Source organism: Ursus maritimus, unplaced genomic scaffold (genome assembly GCF_017311325.1).
Source record: "Ursus maritimus isolate PB19 unplaced genomic scaffold, ASM1731132v1 scaffold_29, whole genome shotgun sequence".
Classification (NCBI taxonomy): Eukaryota; Metazoa; Chordata; class Mammalia; order Carnivora; family Ursidae; genus Ursus; species Ursus maritimus.
This window is the reverse complement of record NW_024425452.1, coordinates 7,814,928-7,829,870: the sequence shown is the minus strand read 5'-3', so window position 1 is coordinate 7,829,870 and position 14,943 is coordinate 7,814,928.

Sequence of the window (14,943 nt, the reverse complement as noted above, 5' to 3'; positions counted from 1 at the left end):
ACGGTGTACTATGTGTTGGCTAATTGAACTTAATAAAAATATTAAGTGCTAAAGCCTATGTCTTTCTCAGATAGAATAAGTTATGCTGTGGTAATAAACACCAACATCTCCAGTTGAAAACATTAAAGATGCCCCACCTTAGGAATTAGGGGAACTGTCAAATCACAATGTATGTTAGTCTTCCATAGTATTTCCTTAAAGAACTTAATGTCCACATCATTTTTCCTAAACTCTACATAAATCCTTATGTTTAAAAAATGATTTCCATCCTACTTAGTATGTTGCAATTGATTTAGAATCTGACCCCAGTTCATCCCTCTATTCTGATGTTCTATTATTTATAACATACTTGAATCACAAAAAAAGCCTTTTTACTTTGAGATCTATTATAAGTTGACTGAGAACATGGACACTGGAACTGGATTGCGGAGTTCAAAATCTTGTTATGCCACTGAGTAATTCTGTGACTTTGAGCAAGTTACCTACGTTTTTGTGCTTCAAATTTCTATTTTTAAAATTTGGAATAATTATAGTACTAACAGAGAGGTCGTGAGGATTAGATGAGTCAATACATATAAACACAGAACAGTACCTGGTACAGAGTAACCACTAAATATTATTAAATTATGTTATACCATTTTATGTCTCCATATCATTGCACATATTATAAATTACCCTAGCAACCTGAAAAACTTAACTTTTAAAGTTCAAATATTTCTTCTGGTTTTAAAGAATTTTATAATGTTTTCTGTGGAGAACTCTTATAATTCTTAATACTTAGTAGTTGACTGATATGTGAACTACTAAGGTTGTATTGTCAGAACTGTGCACGGTATCATGGGAACTTAAAAGGAGAAATATATGATACTTGCTCTATATTTGCTTTTCAACTTATTTGGGGGATGATACCAACAAAAAAATTCCTAAACTTTGCAGTACCAGTTGCAAGCGAAAGTTCAGAGGAAGACAAAGCAATATGGTCTAATGTAGATAGTATGGAGAACAGCACATCCTTCCCAATGAGTTGAGGGCCATGAAGAAAGTGTGCCTTGGTTGTCTCATGATGTCCCATCACACCATCTTATATAATATCTTATATAATAGTTCCTGCCACCTATATTAGTGTCCAATAACTATTTCTTGAGTGAATGAATGAATGAATTCCCAGATCACAAAGAAAGTAGATCATAAGTTTTGGATGGGACATTTACCTACAATGGCATGTAATTAATTCAGAAAACTTTATTCCCTTATTCATGAAGCGTATGCATTTAATACTCTTTAATATTAGAACAAAAAGGAATATATATGGAAATGGGAGAAATGTACCATGTACACAAATGCTAACATATTTATTAAAATTACATTTGAAGAGCATTTCAAAATTGAGGTTCTCAAATTTCGAGTCCACAAAATTAGGAAGATAGGACTTTTTTCTTGCTATTTTTTGAATCAACCTTATCTCTTTGTAGCAAGTCATTTGAACACATGCTTGAGACCATTAGTTCAAAGACATAAACTCTGTATTGCTGTAGATTTGTAAGGCAACATCTGGACACACTTTATGCAGGAGGAGAGTATGGTGACAGTTCTTAGTTTATTCTGATTTGGAAACATCTACTTCTGGCTAGGTTTTATTTTGTTTTTTGTTCCCCCGCCCCCCCCCTACCAATTTGTATCCATTCACCCTCTTGTCCAGATTGCTTTTCCTGAATAGTTGAGAAACTTCTCTGTCTCACTTATACTTTCCTTCTGTTAATCTGGGTTATTGTCTTTTTTTCTAAATCTTCTTGATCATTGAAGGGCTGTGTCAATTTTATTCTGATATCTTTCATTAAGATCTACCAGAAATGAATTCTAGACTCAGTTCACTGTAGACTGTGGTACACACACTTAGCAAGTTTTCACAGAAAGAACTGTTCCGTTTTTTATTTTAATTTTTTAATTTTTATTTGTCTAAGGAGGCTTCTCCTACCTCTCCACAAGGCATGCTGGCTTTGCACCCCCTCCTGCAATACATCTGAGCCTCTGGTAGACTAAAAATAGCAGGCTAGGGTTCAAGTCTTACCTCTACTATCCACTAGCTTTGAGATCCTTGGAAAGGTCTCTTAGCCTATCTGGACCTAATTTTTCTTACCTGTCAAGTGAGAATAATGTTTATTTCACATGCTGTTTTAAGGATTATACAATAGGAGAGATTTTTAAAAGGGCACCAATAATTCAGAAATTACAACCCTTCTTTGAATAATCAAGATTCAGCCAAGAATTATGATATATATTTTTAATATATTCACAGTAGCTACAATAGGGCAATTTTTTTCTATTCTTTATGTAAAACGTCCTTGATTAAATAAGGAAGTAGAAAATAGATAAGCTTGGACAATAATTAGAATCATAGAATCAATTATTAAGGTTTTCTCAGAAAACTTACCTAGTGGTCTTTTAAAAAATATTTTTGTATTTCATAAGTGGGGCATGAACTTTTTTTTAATAGAAATAAGTTATTCTAGTCTGAGGCCAGTGATTCTATCATCTGTGGATTAAGATCAGTGTCTCCAGATAGTCAGCTTGAATCCATGTTTCTTCTTTGCCTCCTCTATTGGCTTTCCTCTTTCTTTCATCTCCTCTTCCCAGTCTTTTGTTTGTTTATGGGAGTCTGTACAGATTGGTTTCCCTCAAGACTTACATGGCCTTACATAGAGACTGTTCCTCAAAGACTGGTTCCCTGAGTCTATACTGTCTCTCTAAACACAAATATCACAGATTTACAAGTAGGACCCCATGAGAATGCTGCGGAAGACTATTTTCATATTTTATGGGCAGATATAATCAAAACTTTCTGAGAGACAGATTAACTCAAACTATATAAACCTGTTAGTGCGAAACTAAAAATGTCAAAGGTAACTTCTTAAAAACAAAAACAAAAACACCTCAAAGCCTGGGGTTCTAAGATGTAAAACCTACCCTCTTTCCCGGCTGCTTTTCCTAACTATTAATATACATTCATAATGTGAATGGGGCCAACCTGTGCACATGTGCATGAGTCAAGTCAGACAAATGAACATCTGTTAAAATTAGTTTCAGACAATTTATTTTGCTGAATATATCAAAGTTGTATTACAAACTTGTACACTAGACTAATTCAATGATTTTCTTCTTGGTGAGGACATTTTCTGGGACAAGATTTTGCAAGATAAACATTGCCTGAGTAATTACTGCAAGAAAAGATGTTGATTAAGTATTTCTAGACTCTTGAATGATAGTCAGAAGGGTGGATGGGATAATTGGTTTCCCTGAACAAATTTTAATCTTAATGAGGTATATCAGACCTTTTTCTTTTTCATTGAGTTAAGCATGGCCTAGATTTCTTAAACCCTGCACCTGGTGGGATATTTTATTTTAGAAAAACTTGAAGCACAGAACAAAGGAAAGTAACATCTAAACTGGTTTATGAACAAAGTTAAAAGAGCCTCTTTGAGGGCCACATTTTCTTCTGTGAGCTGTATACAAGGTTTCTGGTGTCCACTAGATACAAAAAATATCAATGCCCCCAAATAATGCTGGACCTGAAACTAATACAAAATTATAAATAGTTGTGATTTACTTTACAACTTTATTTGGAGTACATGAATGAAAATTCCACCTAAATAAGAAATCTGAACTTTGTTACTAAGGCAATGAAGCCTTAGTATTCCTACTCATAAATTAAATGTAGTTTATGTAAATGAAGAGATAAAACTGATTTCTAATTTTCAAATCAATTGTATGACAGTGGGCGTACTAGAATAATTTCAAGCCACCTTTAATTTAAATTTTCTGGGCAATATGCTAAACTCATTGATTTGCTTTGGGAACTCTATAAATACTGCAAAGTTACGTTTCAGCTCAAGCACTGTTCTACCTGCACAAAATCTGAATAGGCAGAAGTCAAATGAATACGGTTTTTATTATAAAGCTAATCTTGAGTCATGTCACAACTTCCCTGAGAAACTTCATATACTGTCATTATTTTTTTTCTTGACTTAAAAATACTTGGTGCCAATTTTCTTTTTTGTGAATAGGTATACATGTGATCACCTATGTGGTTGGCATTTTAAAAATTTTTACCTTTTGACCCCCTTCAATCATTTCTTCTATCTCCTACCCCCTGTCCCCATCTCTGGCAATCACAGAAATTACATCAGATAATTTAAGCATTTTACCTGCCAAGAAAAGGGTGGCAATTACATTAAGCAAGGAATTTCTATCCCAGATCAAATTTGGATCAAAAATTTTCCCCCATAACCATAATTTATAAATTTTCTGTTAAAAATACTAAAAATAAAAATTTTATTGCCTAGGGTTTCAAGATTAGACAAAATATAAGGAAAAAAGAACATTAATACTTTAACTTTAAAATGGTTAATAAAGATACGTGGAAGCAGCACAGACCAAAGGAGCAGCCTCACTGGATCTTCCCTCTTTTGGGGAAATCACTTCCCTGGCTCTTTCTACAAACGCAGGTTGCCAGGTTGCAGCAACCAAAGCTTTAGTCATCAATCTTAGTAAAAATGATTTCTCTTTCTAGGGTGATTTCTCATTTTAAAATCACAAACCATTAGGAGCAGTCAGTGAAATAGACCCTAAGGATTAGGAGGCCTATTTATTTAATTTATCTCAGGGACCATCACTGTTTACCAGATTTCTGTTCATAAATCTAGTTACCTTTCTTACTAAAACCCAAGTAACACACATTTTTCTAGGCCTCTGCATCCTAAGAAAATACAGTCGAGGAGATAAAGCTGTAGCTAAGATCAATTTGGAGCCCTAAGTCCTCTTTTGGGAAGGTGATAGAACCCAAGCCTTCTCTGCCCATTGCCTGTGGACCTGACTTCCAACTGTGAGTGGACATCAGCACTCCTCAGAAAGTCTGGGTGCTGATATCTCTACGTTGCCACTTTGTGGCTTTAGCTCAAGAAATGTTATCAACTATTTTCTTACCTTTTATTCACTAAATAAAAACTCCTCAAAGAATCCACATCATGGCCACTTTTCTTTTTCTCACATGTGTGGTTTTTGTTTGTTTTTTGTTTTTGTTTTAATTCTCAACTCTCATATCTTCATCACTCAACAGAGTATTTCCGGGTTGCAGCTTGAGGTAAAAAGTTTCCTCTCCCCAGCTTTTGGGCCATGTTCTGTTCTGCACCAAGTCTCATAATTCCACATAACCTACCCTCACCCAAACACATACATTTACCCTCCCTTGATTTTCTTCTGGTCATGGAGGCAAGAAAAAAACTTGTCTTTTCTCCCCTTTTCATGAAACAGATTTCTGTGCATAGATATAAAAACAGATCGCTTGTATATATAACGTGGAGAAAGCTTTTTTATACCACCACAATCTGTGTCCTGGTTCAACTGGCCTAAAATTTTACTGCTGAACATTCATGTATGTAAGGTGTCCTAAGTAATCCTTTTCTTAACTTTTTTTTTCATTTCTGGGAAAAATATATAGTGGATGGATATGAAAATGCCCCCTATATACGCTTAAATCCTCTGACCTCCCAGGTATGAAAGAATTCTTGGGACAGGCAGTAAGAGACCAGGTGATCCAAAGAGACTCTTGGTTAATAGAAGAAGCTTCCAAAATCCCATCTTCTGCAGTTGTAGGTCATTGCAAGCAAACTACCAAGTTCACATTGCCTGACTCTTTGAAGTATTGGAAGAAAGCCACTGTATATAAAAGCATAAACTTAGCCTTAGTAGAATACATTTAAAATTCAGTGGGTATGTCCCCTTTTAAGGATTACCAGGTCAGCTTCAGAAAAATCAAAGTAAACTCTTGATAAATTCTTGTCCAATGAATAAAATGATAAAAATGCATGTATCTATGTCAAGATTGTATCATCATAATCATTCCCTGTGTTATCATAAGGAGTAATGAGTCCTTAAAAATGGAGTGTCCTTGCTTGGACAGCTGTAGAGTAAGTATAGGTGTGCAAGTTTGCAGAATTGTTCTGTACGATGAAGTAAGGAAGTAATTGCAGCTTGGAAAATGAGAAAGGGGATGAAGACTGAAAAGTACTGGGGTCTGCATGGGATAGAACTGAGTGCGATTAATCCTATTGACAATATTCTGGGGACTACCAGGTTTCGGAACTAAACTTCTATTTAAAGAAGTTTTGCCATGGTTCCTGTGATGTAGATATCTTGCAAATCTACTGCAATATCTTCAATGAAATCTTCATAGATCACTGACAATTTGAGTGGATTATTTCTGGGTGATAGGAGCATGCACTGATTTGTTAGATTTGTACATAGTGGGGGAAAAGGAGTGCCCACTTAGAGATACTTTATTATGTGGGACATGAATTGATAGAAATTTATATTGTATCTCTTATTTGCCATATACATTTGAACAATTATCTAAATCTCATCTTTTGTTTCTAACCAAATCAAAGATGTTAGGACATCTTAAAATTCTAAGTACGGGTACACCTTGTTTTATTGTGCTTTATTGCACTTCACAGATGCTGCATTTTTCAAATTTTCAAATTTTGATTTTTTGTGTCAAACCCTGCATGGAGCAAGTCTATTGCTGCCATTTTCCCTACAGCATTTGCTTCATGTCTGTTTCACCCTTTGCTAATTCTTGCAATATTCCATACATTTTCATTATCATATTTGTTATGGAGATCTGAGATGAGTGATCTTTGATGTTATATCTGTAATTGTGACAGTTACAGATATAATTCTCCTGGCCGTAAACCATGACCACAGAAGATGCACTTAATTGATAAATGTTGGGTGTGTTCTGGCTGCTTCTGGCTGTTTCTTTGCCTGTCTCTCTCCTTTCTCAGACCTCGCTATTTCCTAAGGCCTGACAATATTGAAAGTAGGCCACTTATTAAATCTACAATGGCCTCTAAGTGTTCAAATGGCAGGAAGAGTCACATATGTCTCACTTTAAATCAAAAGTTAGAGAAGATTAAGCATAGTAAAGAAGGCATGCTGAAAGCTGAGACAGACCAAAACCTAGCCCCCTTGCACCAAATAGCCAAGTTTTAAGTGCAAAGAAAAGTTTTTGAAGGAGATCAAAAGTGCTACTCCAGTGAACACATGAATGATAAGAAACAGCCTTATTGCTGAAATGGAGAAAGTTCCAGTGCCTTGGATAGAAGATCAAATAAACTACAGCATCTCCTTAAGCCAAAGACCAATACAGAGCAAGGTCCTAACTGTCTTCAATTCCTGTGAGGGCTGAGAGAGGGGAGGAAGCTGCAAAAGAAGAGTCTGAAGCCAGCGGAGGAGGGTTTATGAGGTTTAAGGAAAGACGCTATCTCCATACCATCAAAGTGCAAAGTGAAGCAGCGAGTGCTGATGTGGAAGCTGCAGCAAGTTCTCCGGATCTAGCTAAGAGAATTAAAAGTGGCTACCCTAAACATATTTTCAGTGTAGATGAAACAGCCTTATATTGGAAGAAAGTGCCACCTAGGACTTTAATAGCCAGAGAGAAGTCGATTCCTGGCTTCAAAGCTTCAAAGGACAGGCTGACTCTCTGGTTAGGGTTAACGCAGCTGGTGACCTTCAGTTGAAGCCAATGTTTATTTAACATATTGAAAATCCAAGGACCCTTAAGAATTATACCAGATCTACTTTCCCCGTGCTCTATAAACGGAACAACGAGGTACCTCTGGTTACAACACAGTTGACCAAGAGCTCTGATGGAGATGCACAATGAGATTCATGTTGTTTTCGTGCCTGCTAACCAACATCCATTCTGCAGTGTATGGATCAAGGAGTAATTTCTACTTTCATGTCTTCCTGTTTAAGAACTACATTTTGTGAGGCTATACCTGCCACAGATGGTGCTTCCTTGGATGGATCTGGGCAAAATAAACTGAAAGTCTTCTGGAAAGGAGACTCCCCATTCTACATACCATTAAGAATCACATTGTGATATTCTTGAAATATCAGCACTAACAGGAGTCTGGAAGAAGTCGATTTCAACCCTCATGGAGGACTTTGAGGGGTTCAAGAATTCTGTGGAGGGAGTAACTGCAGATGGAGTGCCAATAGCAAGAGAGCTAGAATTGGAAGTGGAGCATGAAGATGGGACTCCATTGTTGCAATATCAGGATAAAACGTGAATGGATCAATTATTGCTTCTTATGGATGAGCAAGGAGAGTGGTTTTTACTTATTTATTCTTATTTTTATTTATTTTTTAGAGATTTTATTTGACCGAGTGAGAGAGCACAAGTGGGGGGGGGGATGCAGGCTCCCCACTGAGCAGGGAGCCTGATGCAGGACTCCATCCCAGTCCGCTGGGGTCATGACCTGAGCAGAAGACAGATGCTTAACAGACTGAGACACCCAGGTGCCCTGGAAAGTGGTGTTTTTGTTTTGTTTTGTTTTTGTTTTTGTTTTTTGTTTGTTTTATTTGTAAGATGAAATGTATTCTTGCTGAAGATGCTGTGGAGATCGTTGAAATGACAACAAAAGATTTAGAATATTACACTTAGTTGATAAAGCCGTGGTGGTGCTTCCGCGGATTGACTCCAATTTGGAACAAGTTCATCTGTGGGTAAAATGCTCTAAAACAGCATCACATGCTACAGGGAAATTGTCCTAAAAGAAAGAGTCAATGACTGTGACAAACTTCATTGTTGTCTTATTTTAAGAAATTACCCTAGCCCCCTCCACCTTCAGCAACTACCACCCTGGTCTGTCAGCAACTATCAACATCTAGGCAAGACCCTCCACCAGCAAGAAGATGGATTCATTGAAAGCTCAAAAATGATGGTTAGCATTTTTAAAGCCATAGAGTATCTTAAAATTAAGGCATGTACATTGTCTTAAGACATAATGCTATTGCACATTTAATAGACTACAGTATAGTATAAACATTACTTTTATATGCACTGGAAAACCAACCAATTCATTAGTCTTGCTTTATTCCAGTATCTGCTTTACTGCAGCCATCTAGAAGAGAACCCATAAAATCTGATGTATGCCTGTCTTTAATCTCTTGAGCTAACTTTTCCGTAAGTTATTCATGGTACCAGCAGTTACCAAAATAAGTTTTAAAAAATGGTGTCCATTTTAATAAATTTGTAACAGAACTTGTTTACTAGAAAATAACAGATATTTTACTAATACTATTTTTTGATAATTTTTTGAGACAGGATACATCTAGGAAAAAGCCCAATTACATTAAAATTGTGAACAAAACTACACATGTGCCTGAATATAGAACTTACAATGTAAATTATATACATATGGCTTGAGAGTGTTCCCCAACATCAAGTAGCTCAGCCAGACTATACGAGATTCTAGGCAAATTGGGCAAGTTACTTTCCCTGAATACCTACAGGCTGTGTTGGCTAGATTTTAGCCCTTATATCCCTTCCAGGGCTGGAATCTTTATACATGACAAGCATCGCTCAATTTTACTTGGCTGTCATAGGCTTTTGAGACCCCGGCTGAGCTTACTCTTTGCCAATCAAAGACTAGGTGAAGTCAATTTATAACTAATTATCTTGAGCACATGTACAGAAGCCAAATTATTTTTCTGCTTTGATCTCTGAACAATAGTCAGTGTTTCTTAAATAATAACTTCATAGGAGTCAAAACTAATTTTGTAGTGAGCAGTCAGTGCCTTAAAAAAAGAACCTTTCATGGTTTACATCATGACTTAGAGGAATTTTCTGAAATAGCTTCTGGGCAAATGTGGCTTGCCTAGCAATCAAAATCTTGCCTTCCCATAGTAGCTAAGTTATGGTAAGCAAGAACTAATACTCTAGTTCATCACTGTCTGAACTACCATGAAAATGGAAAGATTGAGTTATTTTGGAAGATTTCACTTTTTTTTTGGTATAAATGGATACAAATTTATGTTCATAAATCTGATGTTTGTGTAAACATTTTCCTTCAATAATCCAGTCTGAATCGAAATATGATATTTAACATTCTTTCTTCATAACTGAAAATTTCTAGTTAAAACAATGTTTCTCAAATGTTATACTTTTAGTTAATTTTCTAAGAATATTACGCAAGTAAATTGACATAATGAAAAGATTATGGGTCTTGACATCAAAAAGCAGTTGATTGTTTTTTGGGGGGGTTGTTTTGCTTGTTTTAAATTCTTTTTTTTTTTCCCCTCTGAACTATTCTATTTTGTTCTCTATGAAATAGTTTCCCCTGACCTATAGGCTTTTGCTTATTGTATCTGCTTCCATGTAATAAAAATTCTAATAACACTAAACAGGATGTGTTTTATCAGTACCACAAATTCTCCAAGAGTTAAATTGCCAGGGAATTAGTATTTAGACTGTTGGATCAAGGAAAACCCCAAAAGGCATGTCTTTTTCAATAAGGGGTGAGATGGGGAAATTCCACCTTTAGTGTCAGGCCCGAATTGAGAAGAGTAGGAAAAAAGTCATTCAACAATGGTGTGCTCTTCTGGACTTGGAGGCTAGAAGACCCACAGCCTTTGCATCACTGAATTAGGATAGATGGATGGATATGTGTATATCCTGTGTGTGTGTCTTTCTTTTTCTCTCTCTATATATACATATATATATATATATATATGTATATATATGTATATATGTATATATCATATATATACACGTGTATATCATATATATCATATTCATGTGTGTATATATATGAAATAATAAGTTAACAAGATTACTGCATAGAAATCCTAAGATCATATATATACAAAATTTGCTATTCAAATAGATGTGATATTATCAACTATTACTATTACTATTATCAACTAATATCATTATAGCAAACATGTTATAATTTAGTGGTAATAGCATTACACTTGAAGCCAGGATTTCAACTCTGTTCTCTATTGGTCATGTAAACTTGAACAAGTCACTTCACCTCCAACTGGCACATTCATTCTTATCAAGCCCCAGATTCAACTTTCTAGGTACTGCTGTCAGAATCATCTTTCCAAAACACAAAATATCACACTCCCAGTAGGGTCACCTAGAACCCATGTATGCAAAATTTAAGTTCAAATTCCATAACAGGGCATAAAGGTCCTATCCAATAAGAATGATGCTTTAATTCTTCCAATACCAGATCCCTATCTGTAACTTTTTAACAGCCTCTTAATATTTGTAGCTTCAATTACTACAATGAATTCCTTGATACTCACCCTGTATCCACTTCACCCCTTTTCAGTCTAGTTTCTACATTAAATCAAAGTATTCTTTTTTTAAAAAACACAAATTATTTCCTTTATATCTATCCACAATGTTTTTCATTGTTAAGATAAAAAAATATTTTCTGTGGCATAAGCCATCCTGAAAGATTTGCCCCTGCTTTTTTGCTGTTATTTTATTACTGCCTCCTTTATCTTTTACTTGGCACATACTTCATACTCTGTGCTAGTGAGTCATCCTGGGGGGGGAACAAAAGAGTTAATAGCCCTGTTCTCACAGGATTTAAATTCCAGATAAGAAGGAAAGACAGAAGTGTAGAATATATCCATAATGATAATGCAATAGAGGAAAATAAAGTTCTAAAGGGCAATAGGGAATGCTGACAGTGTTCAATTTTACTTTTAACTTTTTAATTTATGATAATTAACAAGGTGATGTTAGTTTTAGATATAACTGTTTAGTGATCAACAATTCTCATTTCGAAGTGTTTATCAAGATTAAATTTACTCTTAATCCCCTTTGTTTCACCCATCCCACCACCCACCTTCCTTCTGGTAAACAGTTCTTCTCTGAATTTGTCTGTTTTTTTATTTCTTTGTTTTGTTTCTTAAGTTCCATGTATGAATGAGGTCATATGGTATTTGTCTTTTTCTGACATTTCTCTTAGGATTATATACTCCAGGTCCATCCATGTAGTGACAGATGGCAAGAGTTCACTCTTTTTTATGGCGGTGTAATATTCCATGTGTGTGTGTACACACAACACATCTTTATCCATTTATTTATTGATGGATACTTGGGTTGTTTCTGTATCTTGGCTGTTGTAAATAATGCTGCAGTAAGCATAGGGGTGCATATACCTTTTTGAGTTAGTGTTTTCATTTCCTTTGGGCATACTGTTTTCCACAGTGGCCTCACTAATTTGCATACCCAACAAAGGTGCACAAGTGTTTTTTTTCTCCACATCCTTGCCAACGCTTGTTATTTCTTGTTTTTTATTCTTGTTTCTTTTTTATTTTAGCCATTCTGACATGTGTAAGATGATATCTCATTGTGCTTTTAGTTTGCATTTCCCTGATGGCGAATGATGTTGAGCATCTTTTCATGTATCTGTTGGCCATTTGTATATCTTCTTTGGAAAAATGTGTATTCCTGTCTTCTATTTTTTAATTGGTTTTTTAAAATGTTTTTAGTGTTTAAGTTCATTATATATATTATATATTTATATATTACATATTGTATTATATATTTATATATTATATAATATATATTTATATTAATATATATATTATATATATTCTTTCCAGATTTGACTGATTTTTATAGATATAGATATAATTGATTTTACTGCTTTTACTTCAACCACCATACTAGTTATATAAGTGATTAATCTACTTTTATTTGTATTTACTTGTGATTTTTTTCCCCTTATTTTTCTTATTCTTGATTATGGCTTTTTCTTTCTCTTCAAAGAATTCTCTTTAATTAGTTTCTTATAAGGTTGGCTTAGTGGTAATGAACTCCTTCAATGTTTAATTGGGAAACTCTTTATCTCTTCTTCTATTCTGAATGGTAGCCTTGCTGGGCATAGTATTCCTGGTTTCAGATTTTTTTGTTTTGGTTTTGTTTTGTTGTCCTTTTGACACTTTTAATAGATCATGTCACTTTGTCTGACATGCAAAGCTTCTGAAAAATCAGCTGATAGCCTTATGGGGTTTCCCTTGTATGTAACTATTTAATTCTCTCTTCTGTTTTTAAAAATTTATCATTATTTTTATTTTTATCATTCTTTATCCTTTTTGCCATTTGAATTATGTGTCTTGATGTGGACCTCCTTGGGTTGATTTTGTTGGGGTCTCTCTCTAACTCCTGGATCTCTTTTCTTTCCCCAGGTTAGGGAATTTTTCAGTTACTATTCCCTCAAATAAATGTTCTGCTTCTTTTTATGTTCTTCTTCTGGCATCCCTCTAATGGGAATGTTATCCTTGATGATGATGCAGAGTTCCCTTGGCCTTTTTTTTTTTTTTCCTTTTGCTCTTCAGCTTTTTTGCTTTCCAGTACTGTCTTCTAGCTCACTGATCCATTCTTCTGCTTTCTTTAATCTGATATTGATTTTAGTGGTTTTTTTTTTTTTTTTAATTTCTGTTACTTAGTTTTTCATCTCTGAAGGACTTTTTATCCTCTTTGTTGAAGGTCTCACTGAGATGCTCCACTCTTTGCTGAAGTCCAGTAAGTATGATGATTCGAATTCTTTATGAGGCATATTGCTTATGCCCATTTCGTTTAGCTCTTTTGATGTGGTTTTGTCTATTCCTTCATTTGTGACCTGTTCTTGTGTCTCTTCATTTTGTCTAACTTTCTGTGTTTGTTTCTCTGTGTTTGTTTCTATGTATTAGGGAGGTCAGTTGTGTCTCTTGATTTTGAAAGTAGTGGTTTTCTGGAGAAGAGGTCTCATGGTGCTCTGCAGTGCAGTGGTCCTTGTTCACCAGAACCAGTCACTTCAAAAATGTCTCTTATATGGGTTATGTGTGCCCTACTATTGGGATTGAGTCTTTTTTGTCTTCAGTCCAGTTAGCTGTAATGGCCTACTTTACCTGTTGTGGTTTAGTTCCTGTGCTATTAAGAGGCACATCTAGGGCCATCATAGGCTTATATTTGGGTGCTGTCAGCAGTCAGACCACATGCCTGCCCTCAGCCAGTTTGCTGAGGCTGCAGTCACATGAAACTGCAAGGTGGTCTTCCTGCCTTGTCCCCTGGGAGGCTTTCTATGGTGAGCAGGGCTAGCAGTCAGGCCAGATGCCTGCCAAGACTGCAGATGCACTGATAGGACACTCTCTCTGTACTGGCAGTTAGAGGGTTTTTGGGGGGATCTGGGGATATACTGGAGTATGCGGTTATCTTCCCCTCTCCCCAGGGCAGGAGTCACTTCAGTGTGGTGCTGGTTCCTGCTATGGCTGCTTGTAGGATGAGATGTGTCAGGAGTTTCTTTGGAGGGGCAAGTTGGGTGGGGGGGATTTGCAGAATGTAGGAGCAGAGCACACGGTGTTAACAAGTTAGGTGGGAGTGGTCATACTGTTTCTGCAGGTGTCCATCTATCTGATCTAGGGGTGGGAATGGTGCCTGCTGGTTCTTTATTCTTGGAGAAGTCTCCTAAAGATCCTTACCCCTTTAGCACATGTTCTGGGATTAGTAAATAAATCTCCTTTAATATAACCCTGACTTTTTTTTTTTTTTAACTGCTTCTATGCTGTATCTTGGTGGGGTTATTTATGCTGTCTCTTTAAGGGTGGAGACTTAGTTCCATATTCCCCTCCTCTCTGGCTCCCCCAGAGCTGAATCCATTGATTTTTAGAGTCCCTGTACTTAAGCCCCACTGGTTATAAAAACCCATGAAGTTAAGCCCCAGTGTTTTTCAAAACCAAATGTTATGGGTACTGGTCTTTCTAGTGTAGGTCCTTCATGTTTGGAGTGCCTAGTGTGGCACCTGCTTCTCTCTCTTCTTCATACTCCTGGTGTCTCCCCCACTTGTGGATAGTCTTGTTAGGACCATGTTTCCATGTCTCTTGCCCTTTCTAATGTATCTTCCTCTTGATGATTAACTGTAAAATATCTGTTCTGCCAGTCTTCAGGTTGTTTTCTGGCGGTGGATGCACTGATGCGTCTGTGGGACAAGGTGAGCTTAGGATCCTTCTACTTTGCCATGTTTCCCAGAGTCCTCTAGAGAGGGTTCAGTTTAAAATCATGTGATCAAAGAAGACCTCATCAATAAGGTCCTGTTT